Consider the following 27,002-nt stretch of genomic DNA (forward strand, 5'->3'; position numbering starts at 1 on the left):
AGACTTCATCAGATAATCAATTAATTACTATAATTACGTCTTATATATCACAACCAAAATCAACAGACCAATAGGGTTCCATAGTAACAATTTAAAATGCACTAATCAACATTCTTATTGGGCTCATAAATATTAATCAACTATATATATATTTAAATACAAAAAAGTTGTTTTATAAAAATAATAATGAATTATAAAATACTTTATAAAAACATTAAAACTTATAACATTTGTAAATATTGAAAAGGAAGTCTTTTATAAAGAGATTAAAATGTTTATGCAGGTAATGCTTGTGAAAAAAAAAAAACTATTGTAAGGGAACTAACACCATCTACTATCATAAATAAATATTACGACCATCACATCTTGGTAGCCCTTAGTTTCAGTAATGGCAGTATAGAAAAATAATCATTTAACCCTGTGAATTTGCCTGCTTCCAGGGTTATTTGCCACCATAATTCTTTATATTCTATTTGTTCTTCCCAAGGGCCACCTCTAATATCTCTCTTAATTTGTTCCAACACTAAGAAGAAGAACTTGTAGCCTTCACAAACTCTAGAGTGCTTATATAATGCATTTGTATCTTTTGCTTTGGAAATCTCATATATATGTTCATATATTCTTCTTCTTAATGTTCTCTTCGTTTTACCCACATAAAACAATTTACATTTTTGACATATCGCAAGATATACCAACCCCTTTGTGTCACAACAATAATGCCCTTTACTCCTTATCCACCTATTTCTACTTTCCAAATAGATTTCCCCTTCATTAATAATATATTCACATTGATTACATCTCCCACATTTGAAGGTTCCTAATTTCCTTCTTCCATCCAGCAAAAAGTTTTTTTCATTGAGACTATTACAAACTCATTGTTCTTATTTTCCAACATTTTCTTATACTATAGGAATTCTTATAGACCACTTTCGGTACAAACTTAGATATTTCTTCCACATCTGTAAGGGAAATAAATCTTTCCCATTCCCTCTGGAAAATTTCTCTAGCATTATAATTAATTGCATTATATTCCAATAAAAGGGCTTGTTGGAATTCATTAGCATTGTTTACTTCCCTATTTCCACCTTCATTCCTTTCCTTTTGATTATCATTTGTTACCCCCTTAATGGGTCTAAATTTATTTTCCCTACCTTTCTCCACCTCCATCCTAATATTTTTGACCAAATCATTAGGGTATCCTCTATCCATAAACATTTTCTCAAGTAAATTACATTATTTAATAAAGTCTGCATCCAAGCTGGTCATACGACATCCTGTAACAAATTGTCCTTTTACTATATTCCTTTTACAGTGTAAAGGATGTGCACTGTTATAATGAAGAAAAGAATTACAAAATGTTGTTTTTCTATAAATTCTGGTTTCAAATTTCTTATCTAACTTGTAAATTTCCACATCCAAATATTGAAGGGTGTCATATGATGTCTTATAGGTAAATTTAAGAAAATTAGTTGTATTACCTATATAGTCGATAAATTCTATGAATTTATCATAACCTCCTGTCCAGAATATTACTATGTCATCCAAAAATCTATGGTATAAGACCCAGCAGGTGTTGAACTTAGAATGTAGAACAAATTTCTCCTTCCACTTTGCCAAAACTAAATTTGCAAATGTAGGGGCACAAGCTGCACCCATAGACACCCCTTGGATTTGCTGAAAAAATTCTCCATTAAAAAACAAAAAATTATATTTAAGGACCATCTCCATAAGTCCTATACTTACTACCTTTTCATTATGGGTCAATTTCTTAACCTGGAACACAATATCTTCAAACATTTGGATACCTGTCCCATAAGGTATACATGAAAAAAAATCAACTATATCAGTAGTAACAAATATTAAATTATCAGAGTATAATTTGGGTGTAATTTCTCTTAATAGATCCCAAGAATCTTTGAGTATAACTTTATTATTCACCCAGATATGTTTAGTCTTAGAATCCACATATTTTGTCAATGGTAGTGTTTTGGATCCATCTGCCAATACTATAGGCCTGAGTGGGGGGTCCTCAGAATTTTTATGAATTTTAGGGATACCAAAAATTATAGGGATCTTAGGTTTCACTACATTCAAAAAAACTAAATGTTTTATTGTCTATGACTTCTTCATATAACATATAGTTTAATACCATGTCTATTTTATGGTATGCCAAATTAACTTCATTTTTTGAAACACAGGTATATTTCGCTTCATCCCTAAGCATTTGGTTCATTTTCCCTTCATAATATATATTTTCCATAATGACAATCCCCCCACCCTTGTCAGGTTTCATAATTCTAATTTGAAAATTATTTTTCAACTTGTCCAGGATCTCATTCTACTCTTTACTAAGGTTAGTTTTGTATTTAATTTTCTTTTGTGTATTTCTCACTTCTTTCTCCAAAATAGTTTCTAGGTTCCTTAGTTGGGGATGCAGCAGGGGGTTAAAAGTGGTTTTACATACCAAACCTTGATTATCATGAGTTATATTTTTTATATTATTCTTTGAAAATAAAATTTCCAAGTTTACCTTCCTTAAAAACAGCTTAATATCCAGCAATGTTCTTGTTAGATCTCCCTTTATGTAAGGTATATATTTCAGCCCTTTACATAAAAGACTAAAATGCTCCTTAGTCAAAGATATGTTACTAAAGTTATAAATAGAAAAATCATTATAGGTACTTTTAAAACCTTCAACTACTATTTCTTCATGATTGGAATCTGTTACCTTAGGGCGTGGGGTATAAATATCTAATATCTCCCCCTCCCTCCCCCCCATCTGAAAATTTCCATTCCTATGTCGCTGTTTGTTACTAAATCCTTCCTCCCTATTTAATGGTGGGAATTCTTAATTGTAATCAAAACCATTCCATCCATTAAACTTCTCCTCATTGATTTGACTGTTATCTTGACCTTTAATATTGGGTCCATAAGTATCCCACTTCATATATGGTGGTTTAGGGTAACTGACTTTATTCTTGTAATCCTGCATATCTCTCTTTAATTTATTTATTTTCCTATTAATTAAATCATTACATTTGGCATCGATATCATTCCTTATTTTAAAGTACCTATCCTTTTCTTCCTTTATCCCAAAAATAAGATCTTCTTTAATATATATATCCAACTCATCTGTTTCTTTTTAAAAAATATCCTGTTTTCTGACATTCTCTTTAATAATTAATTTTAGAACATCAAGTCCACATTTATTAAAAACTTCCAGTAACTCATTATGAAAAACAGAGCCCATCTGTACATTGTTAGGGTATTTGCACACCCTTAGCCCTTTCGGGACTACATTCCTATTTAAACATTCCATAAGATATGCATTTTCAATGCTAAGCGATCTATATTTAAACATTAATTTAGAAATTTTGTCCAGTTTAATCGAATAGGAATCCCCATTAGGCGGCCCATAAGGACCTCCATTGTCCATTTTAAAACAATAGTTTACTTTCAACCATTCAAATGTCTCTTTTTGTTGAATATCATGAACAGTACCTGGAAGTGCCTGGCTAAATGTCGGCACTTTAGATCTATTCACAATTTCAGCTGAGTTAGCGTTTCCTGCTTCAATATTATCCGCTCCATTACCAAAGATCCTCGGTGTGGACGCTGGGTTAAAAGTAAGACCATTCAGTTCGTCCAGGTCGCCGGCATCAAGATTATCACCTATAAGCTCCTTTTTCCTTTTATGTTTATGACCAGAAAACTCTTCGGTTTCACTTCCTGAAGCATTTAAAGCATTTGTGCGACCTCCCACCAAGGAATGGCAAAGCGGTGTGAGTAAGTCAATCAATTCAGTGAGCTGACCAATCAGCTTACGTGATTGACCCAGCTCTTCCTGCCCCTTGTTACTCATCGGGGAAGCTCTCTCCATAGCCCATTTCACTAACCAGACCAAGAATGAATGGCGAAAAGCACTCAAAAGTCACAAGTAAATCCAAAAACAGAGCGCAACAGGCTAACAGAGTGAACGAGAAGCTGTTTTTTTTAAAAAAACTCAGCTTTATTATGCACTACACAGTAAACTCATTAATGCCTTTATTAAACAACTCGCGTTTTCATCCACACAACTCGGACTTCATCAGATAATCAATTAATTACTATAATTATGTCTTATATATCACAACCAAAATAAACAGACCAATAGGGTTCCATAGTAACAATTTAAAATGCACCAATCAACATTCTTATTGGGCTCATAAATATTAATCAACTATATATATATATATATTTAAATACAAAAATTTTTTTTTTAAAAAAATAATTATGTATTATAAAATACTTTATAAAAACATTAAAACTTATAACATTTGTAAATATTGAAAAGGAAGTCTTTTATAAAGAGATTAAAATGTTTATGCAGGTAATGCTTGTGAAACAAACAAAAAAAACCTATTCTAAGGGAACTAACACCATCTACTATCATAAATAAATGTTACAACCATCACATCTTGGTAGCCCTTAGTTTCAATAATGGCAGTATAGAAAAATAATCATTTAACCCTGGGAATTTGCCTGCTTCCAGGGTTATTTGCCACCATAATCCTTTATATTCTATTTGTTCTTCCCAAGGGCCACCTCTAATATCTCTCTTAATTTGTTCCAACACTAAGAAGAAGAACTTGTAACCTTCACAAACTCTAGAGTGCTTATATAATGCATTTGTATCTTTTGCTTTGGATATCTCATATATACGTTCATATATTCTTCTTCTTAACGTTCTCTCCGTTTTACCCACGTAAACGATTTACATTTTTGACATATCGCAAGATATACCAACCCCTTTGTGTCACAACAATAATGCCCTTTACTCCTTATCCACCTATTTCTGCTTACCAAATAGATTTCCCATTCATTAATAATATTTTCACATTGATTACATCTCCCACATTTGAAGGTTCCTAATTTCCTTCTTCCATCCAGCAAAATTTTTTTTTCATTGAGACTATCACAAACTCGATTGTTCTTATTTTCCAACATTTTTCTTATACTATAGGAATTCTTATAGACCACTTTCGGTGCAAACATAGATATTTCTTCTACATCTGTAAGGGAAATAAATCTTTCCCATTCCCTCTGGAAAATTAATCTAGCATTATAATTAATTGCATTATATTCCAATAGAAGGGCTTGTTGGAATTCATTAGGATTGTTTACTTCCCTATTTCCACCTTCATTCCTTTCTTTTTGATTATCATTTGTTACCCCCTTAATGGGTCTAAATTTATTTTCCCTACCTTTTTCCACCTCCATCCTAATATTTTTGACCAAATCGTTAGGGTATCCTCTATCCATAAACATTTTCTCAAGTAAATGACATTCTTTAATAAAGTCTGCATCCAAGCTGGTCATACGACATCCTCTAACAAATTGTCCTTTTACTATATTCCTTTTACAGTGTAGGGAATGGGAAAGATTTATTTCCCTTACAGATGTGGAAGACATATCTAAGTTTGTACTGAAAGTGGTCTAAGAATTCCTATTGTATAAGAAAAAATGTTGGAAAATAAGAACAATTGAGTTTGTAATAGTCTCAATGAAAAAAACGTTTTGCTGGATGGAAAAAGGAAATTAGGAACCTTCAAATGTAGGAGATGTAATCAATGTGAATATATTATTAATGAAGGGGAAATCTGTTTGGAAAGTAGAAATAGGTGGATAAGGAGTAAAGGGCATTATTGTTGTGACACAAAGGGGTTGGTATATCTTGTGATATGTCAAAAATGTAAATCGTTTTACATGGGTAAAATGGAGAGAACATTAAGAAGAAGAATATATGAACATATATATGAGATATCTAAAGCAAAAGAAACAAATGCATTATATAATCACTCTAGAGTTTGTGAAGGTTACAAGTTCTTCTTCTTAGTGTTGGAACAAATTAAGATAGATATTAGAGGTGGCCCTTGGGAAGAACAAATAGAATATAAAAAATTATGGTGGCAAATAACCCTGGAAGCAGGTAAATTCCAAGGGTTAAATGATTATTTTTCTATACTGCCATTATTGAAACTAAGGGCTACCAAGATGTGATAGTTGTAATATTTATTTATGACAGTAGATGGTGTTAGTTCCCTTAGAATAGTTTTTTTTTTGTTTCACAAGCATTACCTGCATAAACATTTTAATCCCTTTATAAAATACTTCCTTTTCAATATTTACAAATGTTATAAGTTTTAATGTTTTTATAAAGTATTTTATAATACATAATTATTTTTTAAAAAAAACTTTTTGTATTTAAATATATATATAGTTGATTAATATTTATGAGCCCAATAAGAATGTTGATTAGTGCATTTTAAATTGTTACTATAGAACCCTATTGGTCTGTTGATTTTGGTTGTGCTATATAAGACATAATTATAGTAATTAATTGATTATCTGATGAAGTCCGAGTTGTGTGGACGAAAACATGAGTTGTTTAATAAAGGCATTAATGAGTTTACTGTGTAGTGCGTAATAAAGCTGAGTTTTTTTAAAAAACAGCTTCTCATTCACTCTGTTAGCCCATTGCGCTCTGGTTTTGGATTTACATGCTAGCGGTAAGCCATTGTAAATGTATGGTGGTAATATGTGTCACCATTTGAAAGATTGACATGGCATAGCTGTCGGGCTAGATATACAAGCAGTACACAGGGAAAGTACCCAAGACATGTGTAACTGTGAAATGGACACACCCTTGGAATTGTACATACAGGTATGCATCACATTATCTGGGCCTGTAGTAGGGAATATCGGTGTCATCTGCCCGAACACTTGCAGATCACAGAGATGATAGGACTGATGTATTGGGAAACAGCTGATGTACTTGCACATGCCAGCATAACTGGAATGCCCCATGCATATCTGTGGGTCAGATGCAAGTAGTGTCCATAGCACACATGCACCCAGCTCACCCAAACATCACCCACAGGTACCTCTCTGGTCGTATCCTTGCTGTTGGGAATGGGTACAATATGACCCCCACCTGTATATGGCAATAGCGAAAGAATGCAGCATGCAGTGCAGGTGTCCCATGCAGGTGTATCCCTAATTGTAGGTAGCACCCTGCCAGTATCCACACCACCTGATCAATACTGATAGAAAGTATTGGCTTGAACACCTAGCACACCTACCCTGTCACCCCAGGGGAATATACTGTATGGTGGTCTGGGATTGTAGGACTGACAGAATGCAATGGCCTACCACAGTTGGCCTGCATCACCACCAAATGGCCTACAGGCCTCTGCCAACAGCCTGTGTCGCACACGTACTGCCAATGGATATTATGTCATGGACACCCAAATAATAACATAATATACTCCACATAACCCATATGCAAGACCATGTGGACAAACCACAGTAACATGTCCACCATGACCCACTGCATAAACTGTGAACCAACACCAAAACACAGCTGTGATGAGGTGATAACCTTAGGGAAAGTATCAGAGAATGTATGCATAACGTATGGAAGAGGATAGAATAATAGAGAGGGAGTGGGAGCATGGGTAGCATGGAATGTACAAGGTCTGACATACAGCCATGTGCACACACTATCCCTGGCTGTAAATACATAAATGGGTGCCTACAAACCTGCTCGTACACCACAATAGGGGTAATGCCCTGACTTATGGCCCCTGCCTCTGGGTAACCTGTGTGAATCTGCACAGCTGTGAGGTATTGCCACAGTGAGATAAGGCCATACTGTCATGTCAATGAATGTACAAGTATGGGATCCTCTGCCAGCACTATACCAAGGTGCTGAACTGGATACACACACCCAGCAGTAAGTGTCTGCAGGTCCCCCTCCATAATGGCATAACTTTCCATGAATATGGAGGCGTTTGCCCACAATACTGGACACTGCTGCATTCATGCTTGTTCCCCAGGACATCACTGTGAGCAAGAATGTCTGCCTCACAGTACTTGAGGACATAAAACATCACAGTGTATATATAACAGTACACATGTCTGAATATCTCAGCTAACTCCAGTACTATATAGCAGAAGCAGCACAGACACAATCACCTACAGTACACACTATCCCTTGCACAGTTTGACCCCATATTGCCAAATGATCTACAGATACCCTGCAGAAACAGTTTGCTGCCTGTAGGTGTACAGCACAAATGTCTGCACTGGAGTACAAACAACCTGGAATGGATCCACACATTCAATAGAGAAGGGCATACTGGGCATGCTCACATATTTAGAGAAATGAAGGCAATGTCAGACAACATACTGAAAGGTCATACTGGGTATGCTCACACACTTAAACAAATGAAGCCCATGTCTACAAACAACAGTGGACCATACATATCTAACAGTTGCAGGCGTTAGTGCATACACTCCTCAGCATGCAACAGTCATGCTTTGCACACACATTGGATATGAATACAGACATATATCCAAGGACAACACACTATAACATGACAAAAGTAGACATATAGAGATGTGTGGAAGAGAGTGACTGTGACAAAGAGCCATCCATCATGAGGCCTATCCCACCCAGCATGCAGTCAAATGGCTACAAAAACATGATGTATAAATGTCACTTACTGTAGAAATTAGCCACAGGTAAATGTCAGCATTACAGACTATGTGGTGCAAGTGCTAGCTGTGCAACATGACTGTACAAGGCAGTAGTAATCTAGCAGCTGTATACACGTACCTGCAGAATATAACCCTGCATGTGCCTGCATGTGGTGTGTCAACCTCTAGATGAATGGGTTATGGCCCATGCACACTCACTGCCCTCCCCATAGCCCTAGTATGACAAGCCTGCTGATGTCACCCACTTTAAAATACCCCTTTTGGAATGGAGTAGCCCAGTAATCTCTGTGGTGCGCCCTAAAACTGTGTAATGCTGTAGTGTGATAAACTAGTTAGGAAGGAGTTCTAATCCCAGATATGGCAACTGTGGGTGTCTTTGTCTGTGTAGGGAGCAATGCTTTTTAGGCTAGTCACACTCACTGCAATTCAAATGCCCTACTTTGGCAAGCCTGCTGATGTCATTCACTGTGAAATACACCTTTGGGAAGGATATAGCCCAATAATCTCCGTGGCGAATCCTATAACTGCATAATGCCTTAGTGTGATAAACTAGTTAGGTAGGAGTTCTAATCCCAAACATGGCAACTGTGTGTTTGTGTGTCTCTGTCTGTGTAAGGAGCAATGCTTTTTAGCCTAGTTACACTCACTACAGTTCAAATGCCCTACTGTGGCAAGGCTGCTGATGTCATTCACTGTGAAATACACCTTTGGGAAAGGTGTAGCCCAGTAATTGCCATGGTGTGTCCTATAACTGCGTAATGCTGTAGTATGATAAACTAGTTAGGTAGGAGTTCTAATCCCAGACATGACAACTGTGTGTGTGTGTGTGTGTGTGTGTGTGTGTGTGTGTGTGTGTGTGTGTGTGTGTGTGTGTGTGTATCTGTGTAGGGAGCAATGCTTTTTAGGGTAGTTACACTCACTACAATTCAAATGCCCTACTGTGTGAAGGCTGTGATCATCATTCATGAAATACACCTTTGGGTGTGTGTGTGTGTGTGTGTGTGTGTGTGTGTGTGTGTGTGTGTGTGTGTGTGTGTGTGTGTGTGTGTGTGTGTGTGTGTGTGTGTAGGGAGCAATGCTTTTTAGGCTAGTCACACTCACTACAATTCAAATGCCCCACTTTGACAAGGCTGCTGATGTCATTCACTGTGAAATACACCTTTGGGAAAGATGCAACCCAATAATCTCCATGGCGAGTCCTATAACTGCATAATGCTGTAGTGTGATAAACTAGTTAGGTAGGAGTTCTAATCCCAGGCATAGCAAATATGTGTGTGTGTCTCTGTCTGTGTAGGGAGCAATGCTTTTTAGGCTAGTCCCACTCAATGCAATTCAAATGCCCTACTTTGGCAAGGCTGCTGATGTCATTCACTGTGAAGTACACCTTTGGGAAAAGTGTTGCCCAGTAATCACCATGGCGCGTCCTATAACTGTGTAATGTTGTAGTGTGATAAACTAGTTAGGTAGGAGTTCTAATCCAAGACATGACAACTGTGTGTGTGTGTCTCTGTGTAGGGAGCAATGCTTTTTAGGCTAGTCACACACATTACAATTGAAATGCCCCACTTTGGCAAGGCTGCTGATGTGATTCACTGCAAAATACACCTTTGGGGAAAGAGTACTCCAGTAATCGCTGTGGCACATCCTATAATAGTGTAATGCTGTAGTGTGATATAGTACTTTGGTAGAGGTTCTAGTCCCACACATGGAAAGTGTGGCTGTTTGTGTGTGTGTTTCTTTGTTTGTGTAGGGAGCAATGCATTTTAGGCTGGCCACACTCACTACATTTCAAATGCCCTACTTTGGCAAGCCTGCTGATGTCATTCACTGTGAAATACACCTTTGAGGAAGGAGTACTTAACTAATCTCCATGGCACGTCCTATAACAGTAATGCCGTAGTGTGATATAGTACATTGGTAGGGATTCCATTCCCACACATGACAAGTGTGGATATTTGTGTGTGTGTTTCTATGCCTGTGTAGGGAGCAATGCTTTTTAGGCTAGTCAACACACATTTATTCAATCATTGCCTACTTTAAACCTGCTGATGTCATTCACTGTGCAATGCACCTTTGGGAAAGGTGTAACCCAGTAATCTCCATGGTGTGTCCTATAACTACATGATGCTATAGTGTGATAAACTAGTTAGTTTATGTGTGTGTGTGTGTCTGTGTGTGTGTGTGTGTGTGTGTGTGTGTGTCTCTGTGTAGGGAGCAATGCTTTTTAGGCTAGTCACACACATTAGAATTGAAATGCCCCACTTTGGCAGGGCTGCTGATGTAATTCACTGCAAAATACACCTTTGGGGAAAGAGTACTCCAGTAATCGCTGTGGCACATCCTATAACAGTGTAATGCTGTAGTGTGATATAGTACTTTGGTAGAGGTTCTAGTCCCACACATGGAAAGTGTGGCTGTTTGTGTGTGTGTTTCTTTGTTTGTGTAGGGAGCAATGCATTTTAGGCTGGTCACACTCACTACATTTCAAATAACCTACTTTGGCAAGCCTGCTGATGTCATTCACTGTGAAATACACCTTTGAGGAAGGAGTACTTAACTAATCTCCATGGCACGTCCTATAACAGTGTAATGCCGTAGTGTGATATAGTACATTGGTAGGGATTCCATTCCCACACATGGCAAGTGTGGATATTTGTGTGTGTGTTTCTATGCCTGTGTAGGGAGCAATGCTTTTTAGGCTAGTCACACTCACTACATTTCAATGCCCTACTTTGGCAAACCTGCTGATGTCATTCACTGTGCAATACACCTTTGGGAAAGGCATACTCCAGTAATCTTTGTGGCACGTCCTATAACTGCGTAATGCTGTAGTGTAATAAACTAGTTAGGTAGGAGACCTGATCCCAGACATGGCAGGTGTGTGTCTCTGTCTGTGTTTTTGTGTTTGTCATTCATATTCTGTGTGGAGGTGGCTATGAGTGTGTAACAACTGGACTCATTGTGGAGCAGGCTTTGCAAATTTCTTATATATTGGCCCTATTATATGTCACAATGTCCACCTTACAAGGATAACAGATGTGAAATAGCCGAAAAGCTGAGGTGGCCATCCATACCCCTATATGTGACATCAAGACCTGGTGAACAATGTTAGCAACACTTGTCTTACACAGAGAACACTCTCAACCCATGTCTCATACACAAACACACTTCCCTAGGCAAAAACTGCTATGTTGGCAGTACTCTGCATATTGCCCACAGATAGTAACCATGGAGTGATTGCAGTGGACGACAGAGGGCATGGCACCCTGTCCATCAGTAAAATATGCACGTACATGCAGACAGTGTGCCTTCACTATGCTCCCCACTGGATGCCTGCAACACCTGTGAAGCCATCAAATGCGACCCACAAAGGACATACCATGCCTTATACACATGCCCTGTATGGACAGATGCCACTGACACCAAGGAATACCTGTATCATGCTATCAATGTAGGTGCAGGGTTAACCTGTTGTCCATTACCTCTTCCCAGCACATGAGGCCAGGACAGGCACATCTGATTATAACAATCTATGTACACAACATGGGCCAGACACCCCAGGTACAGTTCCACATGTCACTGTACATGCATGTGGGATGTGTGCACATCCCAGACAGCATCCATGTCATGGATTAAAGAACACATACATGGCAAGCATCGAACAGCAATGGCCACACACAATTGTTACCCAGGTGACTGGATAATGAGCACAATACCCACCTGTGTGGGCCAATCCAGACACAATACCCCTGAGCCACACTGCAGACCATTATCATGTGGCCTAATACCAGGGTGTACCCTTCACCTAGCCTTGTATAGCCTTTTAGCACAGTCAACCACTGTGCACCCGTGAAGCAATGCACGCATGCATGTCAGTACTGGCACCCTGTGTCTGTGTGTGTGGTGTATCATGCTTTTGATCACATTCACATGCACTACAACCCCCATTGGCATACTGAAGCATGCTGTCTGATGTCAGACACCTCCACATACCCTTTGCCCATATAACCTCCAGATAACTCCTGTGGTGCATGTGATACCTGCACAGTACTGCATTGTACTAACTAGTGAGGAGGTATATTCCTGACCCTGCCAAGTGTGTCAATATTTGTGAGTCCCTGAAAGAGTGTGGCTGTGTTGATGCTGACACCTGTCCGTGCGGACAGGCACATGTACTACACCTACCATATCACTACCATATCACTGTTGCAGATGTCACTCACCATCACATAAATGTTTGGAAAGCTCCTCAACATGTGAGCTATGTGACACATCCAATAACTGCATAGACATGTGATAGCAATACATAGTCAGTATAGGGGTTTGATACCCTATACTGGTAGGTGTGTGACACAAACATGCTTAGGTTTTACTCTCCCACCCCCTCCCTGACTTATCTTTGCCTCTGTCTGCCTCTCTCACTCCCTCCCTGGTGGATGTGGAGAACTACAACTGCTTTGCTTAGGCAGCAGCATGTATTTTGCAAATGATGCTCATGAACAGCTGAATGCCTCTGCACGAATCACAGCCCTTTTCTAGCTGATTGCATGTGGAACAGCTGTGGTAACATTCCCATAGCTAATTGCATGGAAACACACCCCAGTATCTAGGAACATCATGTTGGTGTTGGGCCTTTTCATTTACTGTGAGCAGGACCTAGATTTGGTGTTTGGCAAACAGCATTAGAGATGGATTGGGGATTCACCTCTAACAACATACACTGTGGAAACAGGCCAACACACAGGAGGGGGATGTGCCTGACATGACTAGAGACTGTAAGTGTTACTATTCTGCATTTGGATTAATGTTGATTTAACAGTGTGTGTGTGGATATGGCTGGTCTACATGTTTTAATACCTGTCATGACAGTGCTATGTTTCTGAAGAAACCCCCATCTGTAGGGTTATCTGCAGACTGGACAGTGTGTGGTGCCTTTTGTTTCTTGTGTTACTTACAGAACACCTCTCTGTGAACTGCAGAAGCATAGTGTGAGGACTGCAGACAGTACAAGGTGACAGCCCCTAGAGTTACTGACTTCATATCCCTCATAGGACATATGTCACAACAAACCCTGTTACAACAGTAAATGTATGAGGTTATCACAACAACATACCAATACTGGCCCTGTGTTTGCACCTCCAGCCACAACTCTGTCAACCATTGTACATATGTCAAGCAGTAAGAGGTGCATATGTTCTGTACACCATCATTTATTGACATTATATCTGATAACAAGCCAGAGAGATAGACTTCTACACATGTTATGTATAGTAGGGGTTATATTTGAGGACATAACCTGGGCATTCTGTGGTTGTTTGTACAGTACTGAGGTTTGTGTACATATGGTGATTGTTGACAGTGTGTGTATTGTGAATATGTACCTTGACCTTTGTACAGACTGTGGTAGACGTCATTGTTCTTGGCCTGTTCTATCTGATGTAACATGCTGCTCCACTGTATGTTACCCTATCAGCTTACATGTTTGTAGGGCCAAACACATGCATCTCCCATACCACAGACAGGCATCGAACCACACTGTATAGTGTCCCAGTATAGGTAGGGTTAGTGTGTAGGTGGCACATATGAGGATGGTGTTGATCAGATAGTCCACATATTGTAATATTACGCTAGCTTACATATGTGTCTGTGGCTGTGCTCACATTGGTTGTGGTTATGCACTTTCACACAGGTGTCTGTTACTCTGTGTTGTGGCATGCCTGTAGAGCCTGCTATATATGCAGGTACATGTGTATGCTCCCTAAGAAATGTAGGCCAGTGTTGTGGCAGTCTGCCTGCTGCATGCACACTGCTTTGTTGCATGCCTAGCAGCTTAGTGTACTTACCCAGTGTGATATTATGTCCAGATACTTGCCAGATTTACTGCTGCCAGGCCATCATAACAGTCATGTATGTCGGACAAAGCTGTGGGATGCTGTGCAGATGTATGTCAATAACTAGTGGGTAGTATGTGGCCATGGCACCTCTGTACCAGTGGTTATTATGTGTCAGGACAGACAGGGGTGTGTGAATGCCTAACCTATGGAGGCAAATGTATACCAATATTTACATGATATACCCATCTGCATGGCTGTTAACATCCACATTGTCAGGCTTGGTCCACATGTCTTACACTAAGGGCTTATGTGTATACCTCTGGACTCACCAGAGTGTGTCAGACTATCCACATTTATTGGCCATATCTCTGCTGTAGTCCACAGGATCATTGCTGTGCTAGCAGTGGTACTGTACTATGATGTCCTTAGGATGTCTGTCAGTAGCCAATGGCACACATGTTAAAAGCAGATGTAACCTCCCACACACAACATGTCTGTGAAGACAACCCCTATCACAGTAGCAATAGTCTACATATATACCTGCAATACATACCTGACATCCCCTTGCACTAAGAGGTTGGGACTACTGAGGCTGAGGTAGGGCTCCACTCCATGTTCAGGACATATGGTGAACATATATGTATATATAATTATCCATATATATCTATATAGATATATACACATATACATATACATACATGGATATGCATATGTACATATATATACATAAACACTCAGATATACACAGCGATATATGTCTACACATATACAGACAGAGATACATAAGCACCTATATTTATGGACATCTGCATATATATTGACAGTAATAGGTATATCAGAATAGATATGTATGCACATATAGTTATATATATCTACATATATATCTACATAAATAGGCATATCTGTACACATAGGATTTGCATACATATATAGCTACATATATATATATATATATATATATATATATATATATATATATATATATATATATATATATATATGTGTGTGTGTGTGTGTGTGTGTGTACATACAAAGAGATGTACACATGGCCATTTATATGTTGCACTATACAGATGTGTATATAGACATATGTATTATTATACACATGTATGTACATGTCGACATATATCAACCTATTATATGTACTTATCCATATTCCTGTCATGTGTAAACCTCACGGTTGTGTATACCCTCCCAGATGCATCTTACCGTATGTATCTATGTGTACATTATGGTAAAACAACATATGTGATACAACAGTCATATTAATAACAAGTACTACATAATTGAGGAAGTAAAGGCAATTGTTCAGTACTAATTAATATGTGTATTGACAGATATATTGGAAAAGAATAGCTGTCTTCACAGTGGTCATGGTGTAGTATTTAAGTGTTGTGACTATAGTGAACAGGGTCCTAGGTTCAAGACCTGCAAGGGCTGTTCATTTTGTTGCTGGGCAGAACAAGGGCTGTTGGATACAGAGTGGTTAAGGCAGTTTTGAAAAGCTTTAAACATGTTTGAATGGGTTTGCATGAAGCTAAGCAGTGCTAAGCTACGAGTAGACGTAGGGGCGCTTACACAGTGTAGGCTTCGCTTACCAGTGCGCAAATCAGCTTAGCTGTTATATTGCAGCAGTGTTGACACCTGCTAAGTATGGCTTAGCTCTGGTAACCAGTTCAAACCACACAGTCTAATAACATAGCAGGGTAATAACATCGTAATAAGTGTATGTAATGCCATGTACAATACATGCGCCTATGTGCTGTCATTACAGTAGCAAGGGGTGTGAGTGTCATGTGTGGGACACAGATGTATATGAGGCCTGTACAGCACTATCTGTGTGAATGTGTTACATACAGGGGTAGTAACCCAGGGTATGTGCTGTCACACTGGCATGTAGTGTATCATGGTGGTACTACTTTGACAGTGCTTACCCTGGCAAGAGTAGAGTGCTAAATGTAGTACTGACAACAGGCACACCTGCAGGCATAGCTGGACTCTCAGGCCTCCCTGTTGTATCCCTGGTGTGCGAGCTTTGTCACAGTATATAACCCCTACTGGGTAATGATCCGACATGTGGAATGTAACTGTAGACTACCGTCTGTACATCACATGTTAGTGAGGACTTCTGACATGTAGTTATGGCATACATATTGTTGTCAAACATCTATCTGTCAACCACATTCATCCTACTGCATAGCTACTTGCCAAGCTGATGACTGTCAGTCCCTGTACAGATGTGCAGATGGCAGGTATCCAGCTGGGATATGTACAAGCAACCTAAGCTTGATTTATACTGACATCTCTGCCCAGCTGTGTAAGAACTGGCACATATAGGAGATAACACCCTGTATGCACCACATGCCATGGGTACCTCCACTACATGGACAAAGTCAACAGAACATGCTTGGGTACAGGTCACCAATCACAGATACTAACCATGTGTTGTAATGCATGTTGCATACATGTCAACTTGCTCACCTCAGTGGCCATGTGCAGGAGGCACCTGGAGGATTGGCTGATGCATGTCAGTCTCACCCTGAGGGTCACCACAGTAGTGTCTGCTGATAGATTGCCTGCTGCCACATGGCAGGTGGCAGGATGCCACTGTACACACAACCCCTACACAACCCATCTCTCCTTGGACACTAGCTAGGTACACAGCTATGACCACCTGCAGCGATGCACCCCAGTACTGACACATGTGTATCTGTGCATGATTGAGTATAGCAGTGTCTGTGTGTTAGCACACCTGTACTTGGGAATTTCATGAGGGCCTTCACAACCACTGCAACACCCATTGCCATAGTCATTTGTGGCTGGTACTATATGGGACATTACATTTACCCTGTTAAGCTCCTCTCCATACCAGCTACATGAGCTTTGCAGTACCAGCACAACAGTATTGTACAAATGGGCTGATAGGCATGGGGTACCCATTGTGTTCTGGCAAGTGTGTATATGTGTGCATGTCCGTATATCTGTAGAGTACAGGATTCTGAAGCCACATACTCCTATTACAATATCCATTGCCACACAGTAGTACAGATAGTGTTGTTGCTGCCCATAGGTGAGGCATGACAATGCAACACCCTACAATGCGTGTGGCATGTGCATTAGATGCATATCCCTGTAGTATCATTGTTGGGATATACAATGGGTTGTATTGCAGTCTTGGCCAATGTGTGATGGTGGGTATGTCAGTGTCATCATGGGATTCAGGGAGTACAATATCCACTGGGGGATGTGGGTGCTGTGTTCACTGTCATTACACCAAGGTGCACCCAGTATATGTCCCATGTATCACATTATGGTTACCACTGTCACCATCAGACATACAGATAACAGATACCACAATCCAGGCCAGTTATACATGTGCTGTGTGCAGCCTACCTGTAACACATTTGGAGACATGGTTAAGTTAGTTAGCAGTGATAGGCCCAGGTCTCTCAGACGTGTGTCTGCCTGTTACATGTCTGTTAATGTGCATATGAAGGTATGTCACACTATGTATTGTCCATATACATCCATTACATCCCCCATTAGCATACTGTACATGTCTGGGGATGTTCTGCATATAACATGTAACCTGGAACACACCTCACCCTAAATGCTGTGTGGTGTGTCCAATGAAAGCCACACACTTCATTATCACTACATACCTAAGTAGGGGTCTAGTCCCAGTATTGCCAAGTAAGAGTGTGCATGTATGTGGATGGGTCGACATCAGGTGGCAGATTATACACATCCCAGCAGGACACCTGTCCATGTGGCACAGGCAATAACTGTTATACAAACCTGTGACATGTTCAACTGTACCCCAGATATGTCACGGCCATGTTGTCACCACAGTGCCACACCTGTTGTGGAATATGAATGCAGACCATCCTCGTGCTGACACATGTACACCTACAACACAAATGGATATCATTATAAAGACCGCAATCAAACAGTGTTACTAACAGCTACAACGCATCATTGCTGGATGGCTACTCTACTTGACATATATGCATTACACTTTACTCCTTACAACATGTTACACTGCAGTACTGTGGTACACTGTATTACAGTCACAGTGTGCATCAAAACTATAATAGCCTGTCTCTGCATCAATGGTATGGATGACAGGGATGTTGCACAGATATCATCATATGCACAGGGTGTGTGGTTGGTTTGCCAGAGGATGTGGGTGGGCCATACATTTGACACCATGTGTGTGGGTGAGGGGTGTAATGAGGTGAACTGGGTGTGGTAATGTGGTGTGTGTAGGTATGGGGTTGCCCTAGGTGTGTTTGTATAGTGTGTGGAACATGCACACAGTTCTGCCATGTGGCTGCCCTACACAAGGGTTTATGGACAGCTGCAGACCATACCTGGCAGGGTGTGCAGTTCACTGCCTCTGGCCATGGACACGTGAACTCTGCCTGCCATGGTTCCATGGGCATGTCCAAGTATAGGCCTCGATGTGCTACTCTCGCCTGATGATGACAAATGTCCTCTGGAACCAGGTCCCTCCTGGGATTGTCCAGGACCATGTGCTCATGGCCTGCATTGGTGTGAACAGCAACCCCCCCTGCAGTGCCAGGGCTGGTACTGCCACTACGGGAGCCCTTTGATGTCCTAGCATGTCCACATTGACTGCCAGCTGTTGGCGTTGCTGCCCTATGTCCACGTGCCAGTTTCCGCACTCCCACCATGCATTCAACCATGGACAGACCATGGTGTTTGAGGGCTATCATCTCACCAGACCATCTATCCATGAACTCAGTTAATGCATGGATGGCACCAACCAGTTCACGGGCAATGTCACTTGCAGATGTGAGATCAGCCATCCGCAGCCTCAGACTCTGTCTGGTGTTATGTTCCATACATGCCTGCACTGCCATGACAGCCTGAAACATGCGCCTGCTGGTCCCAGCTGTGTCACGTCTGCCAGGGGCATGATGACCAGTGGACCTATCACAAGCACCCTGGGACATCTGCCTATGTGGTGCCCTGACAGACATCTAGCTATGTCTGCTGTGACCAGACACAGTAGTCATGGTTACCACACTTTCCTGTACACTGCCACCAAATGCCAGCTGTCCCTCCGCTATGGCCACTGGTGATGGGGTATGTATAGGAACTGAAACTTTGTGCGGGGTTGGGGTGGCTAAAAGGGGGATGTCAAATGATGGCATTGTTTTGCCCCTGACAATCCCACCTGTGCCTCAACAGTACTATCATCATTTTCGGTGTCTGTATGGACACCAACATCAGATTGAATGCAGGAGGGACCCTGGCCCACCTCACCACCTGTGGGAGAAAACAATAAATGCCCTTTATAACCTGTGCAGCATTGCATAACAGTACACACACACACACACACACACACACACACACACACACACACACACACACACACACACACACACACACACACACACACACACACACACACACCACCAAAATACTTACCTGTCCGTGACTTTACAGACAGTCCCACGTATACATCTGTGCTTTCCCCATCCTGCATCACACTTTGTAACGTACACTCGTTGATACCACTCATTAACATATCAGTCCTCTAAATGCCTAGACAAGCGTCCACAACACAAGACCTGTTACTAAATTACCTGCCTGACCTGTGTATAATGGTTTTAGATGGCCTAATTGCTGTCATTCAGTATTCACCCTGTGTATGTCCGGACATTATGAGCATGGCCCCAGTATGTGTGGGCTACTATGTTTACTCCATAATATCACACACTGGAGTGTCATGTGTATGTATTGCTCAGTACATGCCAGATATGCTGCTCAATCAGCCTATCATGTGACAACTGCAATATATGGATACAGTCTCTGGTGTTGACTAGTAATTCTCCAATGCATCTGTAGTGCTGCATACGTGGGTTGTCAGTCACCTCTCTGCTGAATGCGATATTAAGGGTATACCTGGTGTCTACCTTCCCTTTCAATGCCTGTTCCATGCTACACATCTTATTATACTATCAGCTGTCCTGTGATTACATGCATGACAAGTATTCCTGGTGTGTAATGAGGCAGTCCATGTCCATGTACTGCACAATCCCAAAGGAAGGTACTGCTGTATGAACAACCCCACAATCACACATGTGCATACATTGCCACACACACAAGCACACACACATGCACACATGCATCCTACATGCATCAACTTCCCTCCACTTCACCAGAGTGACCCTACAGACAAACTAACTACCCACCAGGATGCACACACACACACACACACACACACACACACACACACACACACACACACACACACACACACACACACACACACACAGGTGAGGGTGCACAATGATAGTACACACAGTCTTCCTATTACCCATCTGTCAACATGCATAACATATGGTACACAACAGCATGCAGTGCAGCTATAGTCAATCCATGCTAGCAACAGTATACATGTGTGTGATGCATGTGCTGTGCCACTAGGTGATGCCCCTTCCCCTGGATACCACTACACCCATGTACACAGTATTGCTGTGCACCTGTTCTGCAGCATGTCATGTACTGTGCACCAAACATCACAGGTGTACAACCCATTGCTGAATGTGTAGTACTGTAATAGCTATGTCAGCCTTAATGCTCACAGTCCCTATGTTTTTAAGCAATGCATACCTGGGATGAAATGTGGGCAAATGTCATTTGTGAATGCCTGATGTCTGATTTACAGCTCTCAACATCAGCAGACCATGTATGACCAATCCAGTACTATTACACTGACAACCATAAGAGCATACCATGGCTATGGGGGGTGTACATACACTTATTGATATGATGCACCGTTCCTTGAACTGCCATAGGACCACATCACAGCATATCTTAACAGTACATGGGCCCGATATGTGACATATGTCCTGTACTTTCACATAGGTTCATAGGTTCATACTAGGCTATCTGCCCTAGGGCATTTATAAGCCTAGCCAGAGTGTGTTTGGCTTTCGCCACCCATTTTAAATTAATTTTGCTATGCCCTTTTTTGAGGTTAGTATACTATGCCTCTGTCTAACAGTGACACAGAAGTGATACCCGGGGTAAACCTACGATCTCCCATCCACTCATCAAGATTCCTCTTGAAGAGAGTCAATGAGGAACTCTGCCTAACCTGGACTGGAATTTTATTCCAGAGTGAAGGGAGCCTCTGGGTTATGAATCTGTCCCTCCAGCATGTCCTATTTATTTCAGTGCTGAGGTTCAAGTCTCTCGAGCACGTAGCTTGATGGGATTTAGATTTTCTGAGATGCAGCATGTCCATTAATTCTGGATTGGACATGGCTTTATACGTCAGGCACAGATCGCCTCTGAGCAGGCGGTATGCCACTGAGTAAAGCTGGAGTTTCTTTAACTGGGCAGCATATGGCATCTGTTTGAGCCCTTTGATCCTCTTGGTGAGGTACTTTTGGGGTCTTTCCAGTTGCTGCAGGTGTCTGGTAAGGTACATCCCAAAAGGGGCATTGTACTCAATTATGGGCCTGATGAGGGATGAGTAAAGAGGCACGATGACCTCCCCTGATCTAGATGTGAATCCCTTCATGATTAGGTGGGCTATATAAAATGTTTTCTAACCACTTTGGCCATGTGGTTGTCAAATGAGAGATTGCTATCAACTTGGGTCCCCAGGTCCCTAATTACTTCTTCTGTACTTAATGGATTACCACCTATGTGGTAATTTGTGAGCACTTGTTTTTGCCAAAGGTGATGACTATACACTTTTTGGCGTTTAGCTTGAGGCCATGGCTCTGGCACCAGTTGTCTGTTTCTATGAGGCCCTTTTGGAGGATGCTTGTGTCGGCTGGAGAGTCGATTATGGTGCCCAGTTTGCAGTCATCTGCGAACTTGGTCAGCCACAGTCTTTCCGTGTTTGCCTGTACCTCCGAGAAATATATACCGAACAAGAGAGGTCCCAGGACTTAGCCTTATGGGACGCCACTTGTAACTGGTTTGGAATCTGACATGGCTCCAGCAATTCTAACCATGTGGGTTCTGTCCTTGAGCCAGTTTGCAACCCATCTAGTGACATAGGGGTTTATATTTAAGCTGGTGAGCTTATCTATATTGCCCGAGTGGGGTATTGTATCGAAGGCTTTTGCGAGGTCCAGGTAGGCTGTGTGGACCACCTTCCCCTTGTCAATGGCCTTGGTGACTGTTTCAAAGAAATTGCCAGGTTTAAGAGGCAGGATCTGCCCTTAACAAAGAAGAACTGGGTAGGATCCAGTGTCTGTAGGTCCCCAATATCTTTATTTATGAGGTCCATGATGATCCTTTCCATAGCTTTGCAGACCAAGCTAGTCAGGCTTATGGGGCAATAGTTTCCAGGATCCGTTGAGGCACTACCTTTGTGGAGAGGGTCCACTGTTGCTGTACGCCACTCTTTGGGTACATATCCTGTAGTAAGGCTGAGATTGAACAGTAGTTTTATGTTTGGGTTTAGCTCTTCTTTGAGTTCATGTAGGACGCAGCCCAGGACACCGTCTGGTCCCACTGATGCTGTGTTTTTTGCTTTGGAGAGGGTGGCTCTTACCTGAGCATCTGAGATGTCAGGGGGGCAGCACTCTGCTGGGATAGATATTCGCTCTTTTGGTGGGGAGGGGGGGGTTTGTGCTGAACCTGCCAGCTAGGATGTTGGCAATGTCTGTGGGTTCGATGTATTTTTTGTCATTTTGGACTAATTCTGGGCATATCTGGGAATTCCCACCCAGGTTCCTAACATAACTAAAGAAAGCCTTGTGATTATCCTTAGTGTCCTGTGCAATTTTTCTCTCAAAGCTGGCCTTAGACGATTTTATGAGTGCCCGTAGTTTTTTGCTAATACTGATCAGAGATGCCTTCCCTTTTATCATGTAGTGGTTTCCTCCTTCTATTGTATAATTTGTTTATGGCTGGGGTCCACCAGACAGGACGTCTGCCTTTGGAGGATTGGATCTTGGTTTTATTTGGGATTGCATGATCCATGCATTCCTGAAGGTGTTCATAGAATACTTTTATAAAGGATTCTGTGGTCTGGGCCATATTTTCCACAGGCCCGGGGCTTTGAAGGCTTCCACCTCGGTTTTGAGGAGTGTGAAATTTGCTTTAGAGAAGTTTTTCACTGTGTTTTTCTGGGCAGGGGGTGGCGTCGGGATGTGAATATCCAGTGAGATTACTTTATGGTCTGATCTTACCAGTGAGGGATACACTTCTGGTCTGGAGCAGAGTCCCCATGTTGGTGATGATCAGGTCCAGTATGTTTTCCCATCTTGTGGGAGTGGTAACAAGTTGTTCCATAGCATTTGAGTTTATAAATTCTAGGAACCTTTGGGCTAGGGTGTTGGAGCTAGAGTAATGCTCCCAGTCTATGTTTGGGTAGTTGAAGTCGCCCAATATAATGGTGTTTGGAGAGACCTTCATATTTTCCAGTGTTCTCAGGAAAGCCGAGTGGGTTCCTGGGTTTGGGAGGGTGGTCTGTAGCAGGCTATAAACTGGAAGGCAGTTTTACCCACTGTTAGCTGCACATGGATAGTCTCTGATGCTTCGTGCTCTGCCACCAACCTGGAGGTGTGGGTATCTTTGACGAATATTGATACTCCCCCTCCTTTTGTGGTTCGGCCCAAGTTTTGGGGTCGAAAAGCATGGTATGAGGTATAACCTGGTAGTGCTGGGGTGCTCTCAGGAGCCTTGAACCAGGTTTCTGTTACTGCACAGATATCGATGTTCTCCATGCTAAGGAGAGTCTTGAGTGAATGCATCTTGAGGTTTAGACTTTTGGCGTTGAGTAGCATTACTCTTAGTTTCTTATCCCTTGTGATACCTATGGAGGTGGGTTTGTCTTTTGAGCCTTGCCTAAAAAAGGCACTATGGGGGTAGCAAGAGCCTTTACCAATATCTGAAAGCCCAGGGGTGACAGGTGCAAGCCGTCCCTAGCGAAGCATCGTGGCTTGTCGAGCATGTCATCCCAGGCTGACAGGCATTGGATCTCCTTTGCATGACACCAATACTTAAGCCAATTGTTGAAATTGATCATCTTGTCTTCATATTGTGGCATCATTCTTGGTGAGGGTAAGATGCTACTCAAGGTCAGGGTCATACCGGCCTGGGCTACATGCTCAGAGAGCTCCTCCATGTCTCTTTTCATGTTGTCCAGGGAGGTAGGTCTCAGGTCATTCACACCAGCATGGACGATGACTGAGTCATATTTGTACTTGCCTTGGAGTGACCTGAGTGTGTATGTTATGTGGCGTATCCTAGCGCCCGACAGGCAGCTCACCGTGACCTTCTCCTTGTTCAGCCTGGTGAGCGGGACATCAGTGTGCCTGATGATAGAGTCACCTATTACAAGTGTATCAGGTGTGTTGTTTAGCCTTAAGGGCTGTGACTGTTTGGCACACTGGCTTTATGAGCTATGTGTTGCATGTGTTTTGTTTTGGGGTAGCGGTTGCTTGGATGTCTGCTTTGGAGGTTTCTGCTGCTTAGGCAGATTTTTATTTGGAGCCTCCAAGTATGTTTTTGTGTGTTTATGTGTTTGGTTTGCTGTCGTGGTAGGTCTATGTGAGACTAGAATTGTAGTGAGTATGGTTTCCTTCTCCTCCTGACTGGTTACGCCAGTACTGAGTTTAGAGAGCTTAGCCTCCAGTTTGGCTATATGGTTGCATCTCTCACATGTGTTGGAATTTGTTGGGAGGAGGAGAGGGTTGTCTGTGTACTTGAGGCAGTTGTAACATTGCCTCAAGATTCCCATATTCACCAGCTGGACCAGAGAGGAGATTGACAACTGACCTTTGGACATGCTAGAATAGTATTGGGAATTCCTTTATAATTGAAAAAAAGGGCCAATGGGGAACAAGGTACTCAAGGGGAGTTTGTGAGGGTGTAGTGCTTTTAATTTTTTAGTGCTGACTTAATGAGCAAGTGCCAGGTAACTTAAATGCAATGTGTTACAGGTAACTTAAATGCAAAAATGACAAACAGTAACTTTACTTCAAGTGAAACAAGGAAATAAGTACAGTAAGCAATGCAGATATCACTAGGGATCCACAGAAGCACTGAAAAGCCACGTTTTAGGTGGAATTAGTGTTTCAGGGAAATAACAAGCAAACAAACAACAAGCATACAAACAAAGCTAGATTCAGCAGTCCTGGATCTAGTCTATGCTACAGCAAACAAGGTGTACCAATTTCAGTAAGAAACAGTTCAAATATGCAGGCACTATAAGCATCTAACCAGAAATTCACAGCTCAGAAGGGCAGAGTCCAGCCTCTCCTCCCACAAGAGTGCAGACCACGAACCTTCTTAATGTAAAATAACTGGCCTGAAACCCAAGTGCTTAAACCAGAACTAATACACTTTTAGAATAACAGACACTGAGCCCTCAATCAGCAGTTCCCAACTTAGAAGGATGTAAGCTACCTGTCCTGCCACCACAGTGCAGGCCACAAAGCTTCCTAATGTAAAACAACTGGTCTGAAGCCCAAGTGCTTAATCCAGAAGACTTAGAATGATAGCATCACTTTAATCAAGTTACTACCAAGCAGTAATAAATACAATTGAATGCTTTAAAGAATGCCTGGATTAGTGCTCAAGTTATACAAACAAAGCTAGATTCAGCAGGCCTGGATCTAGTCTATGCTACAGCAAACAAGGTGTACCAATTTCAGTAAGAAGCAGTTCAAATATGCAGGCACTATAAGCCTTTAACCAGAAATTCCCAGCTCAGAAGGGCAGAGTCCAGCCTCACCTCCCACAAGAGTGTAGACCACGTACCCTCTTAATGTAAAATAACCGGCCTGAAGCCCAAGTGCTTAAACCAGAATTAATACACATTATACATGTGGTGTCTACGGAATGTATTAGGTGTGGTATGCTGACTGTGATGCATACACTCCCTGTGAGCACATGTGTGCACACCCTTATCATGACGGTGAGTTGCACCTATTGTTATGTGTACTACAGCAGTCACTACTCCTGGCAGTGGTATACTAGTGTGGGCCATCTACATTTGCCAGTGTATGCTCAGTTTGCCCTACACATGTCCCCCTAATCTGCATGATTGCAAGGTCTACTAATGTGCACATCCCTTGGTGTTTACACACTGCCGTAACTGTTGCTGTGGGGGTAGGGTTATGTCTCTCACAGTTCCTGAACCTGTCTATGTGCAGATACAGTAATTCTTAGCATCCTTAGATTCCCTACTGCAGTGCACTGGAGTGTCATGCTGACACCCCCCCCACCTTCAGCCTTTTTTGCGGATGCTTGACAAGGCCTACACGTGTCACTTTGCAGTGTCCCATACACTGAACACTGATAATGTGGACCACAGTAATACCTTATGCCATAGTGCAACTCTGCAACAGTTGCCATTGTCCTACAGGTATATACACTGGTTTTGCACTGTATATGGGTGTTGCTCCAAACATGTCCCTACTGTAGGCCATGTCCCGCACCATTATGTTACTCCCTGTGGAAACATTTCACAATGACAGGATGTTAGTTTATCTTGCAGGTGTTTGACATACCCTTCTAATACCCCATCATGGTCACCACTGTGATGCCATGCATTTAACAGCAACAATACGTGCACATGTACAGCATGCATTCTGGGTAGGTGTGTTAGATGTGTGCATGGAA

Source organism: Protopterus annectens, chromosome 3.part0 (genome assembly GCF_019279795.1).
Source record: "Protopterus annectens isolate FY-2018-M chromosome 3.part0, PAN1.0, whole genome shotgun sequence".
Classification (NCBI taxonomy): domain Eukaryota; kingdom Metazoa; phylum Chordata; order Ceratodontiformes; family Protopteridae; genus Protopterus; species Protopterus annectens.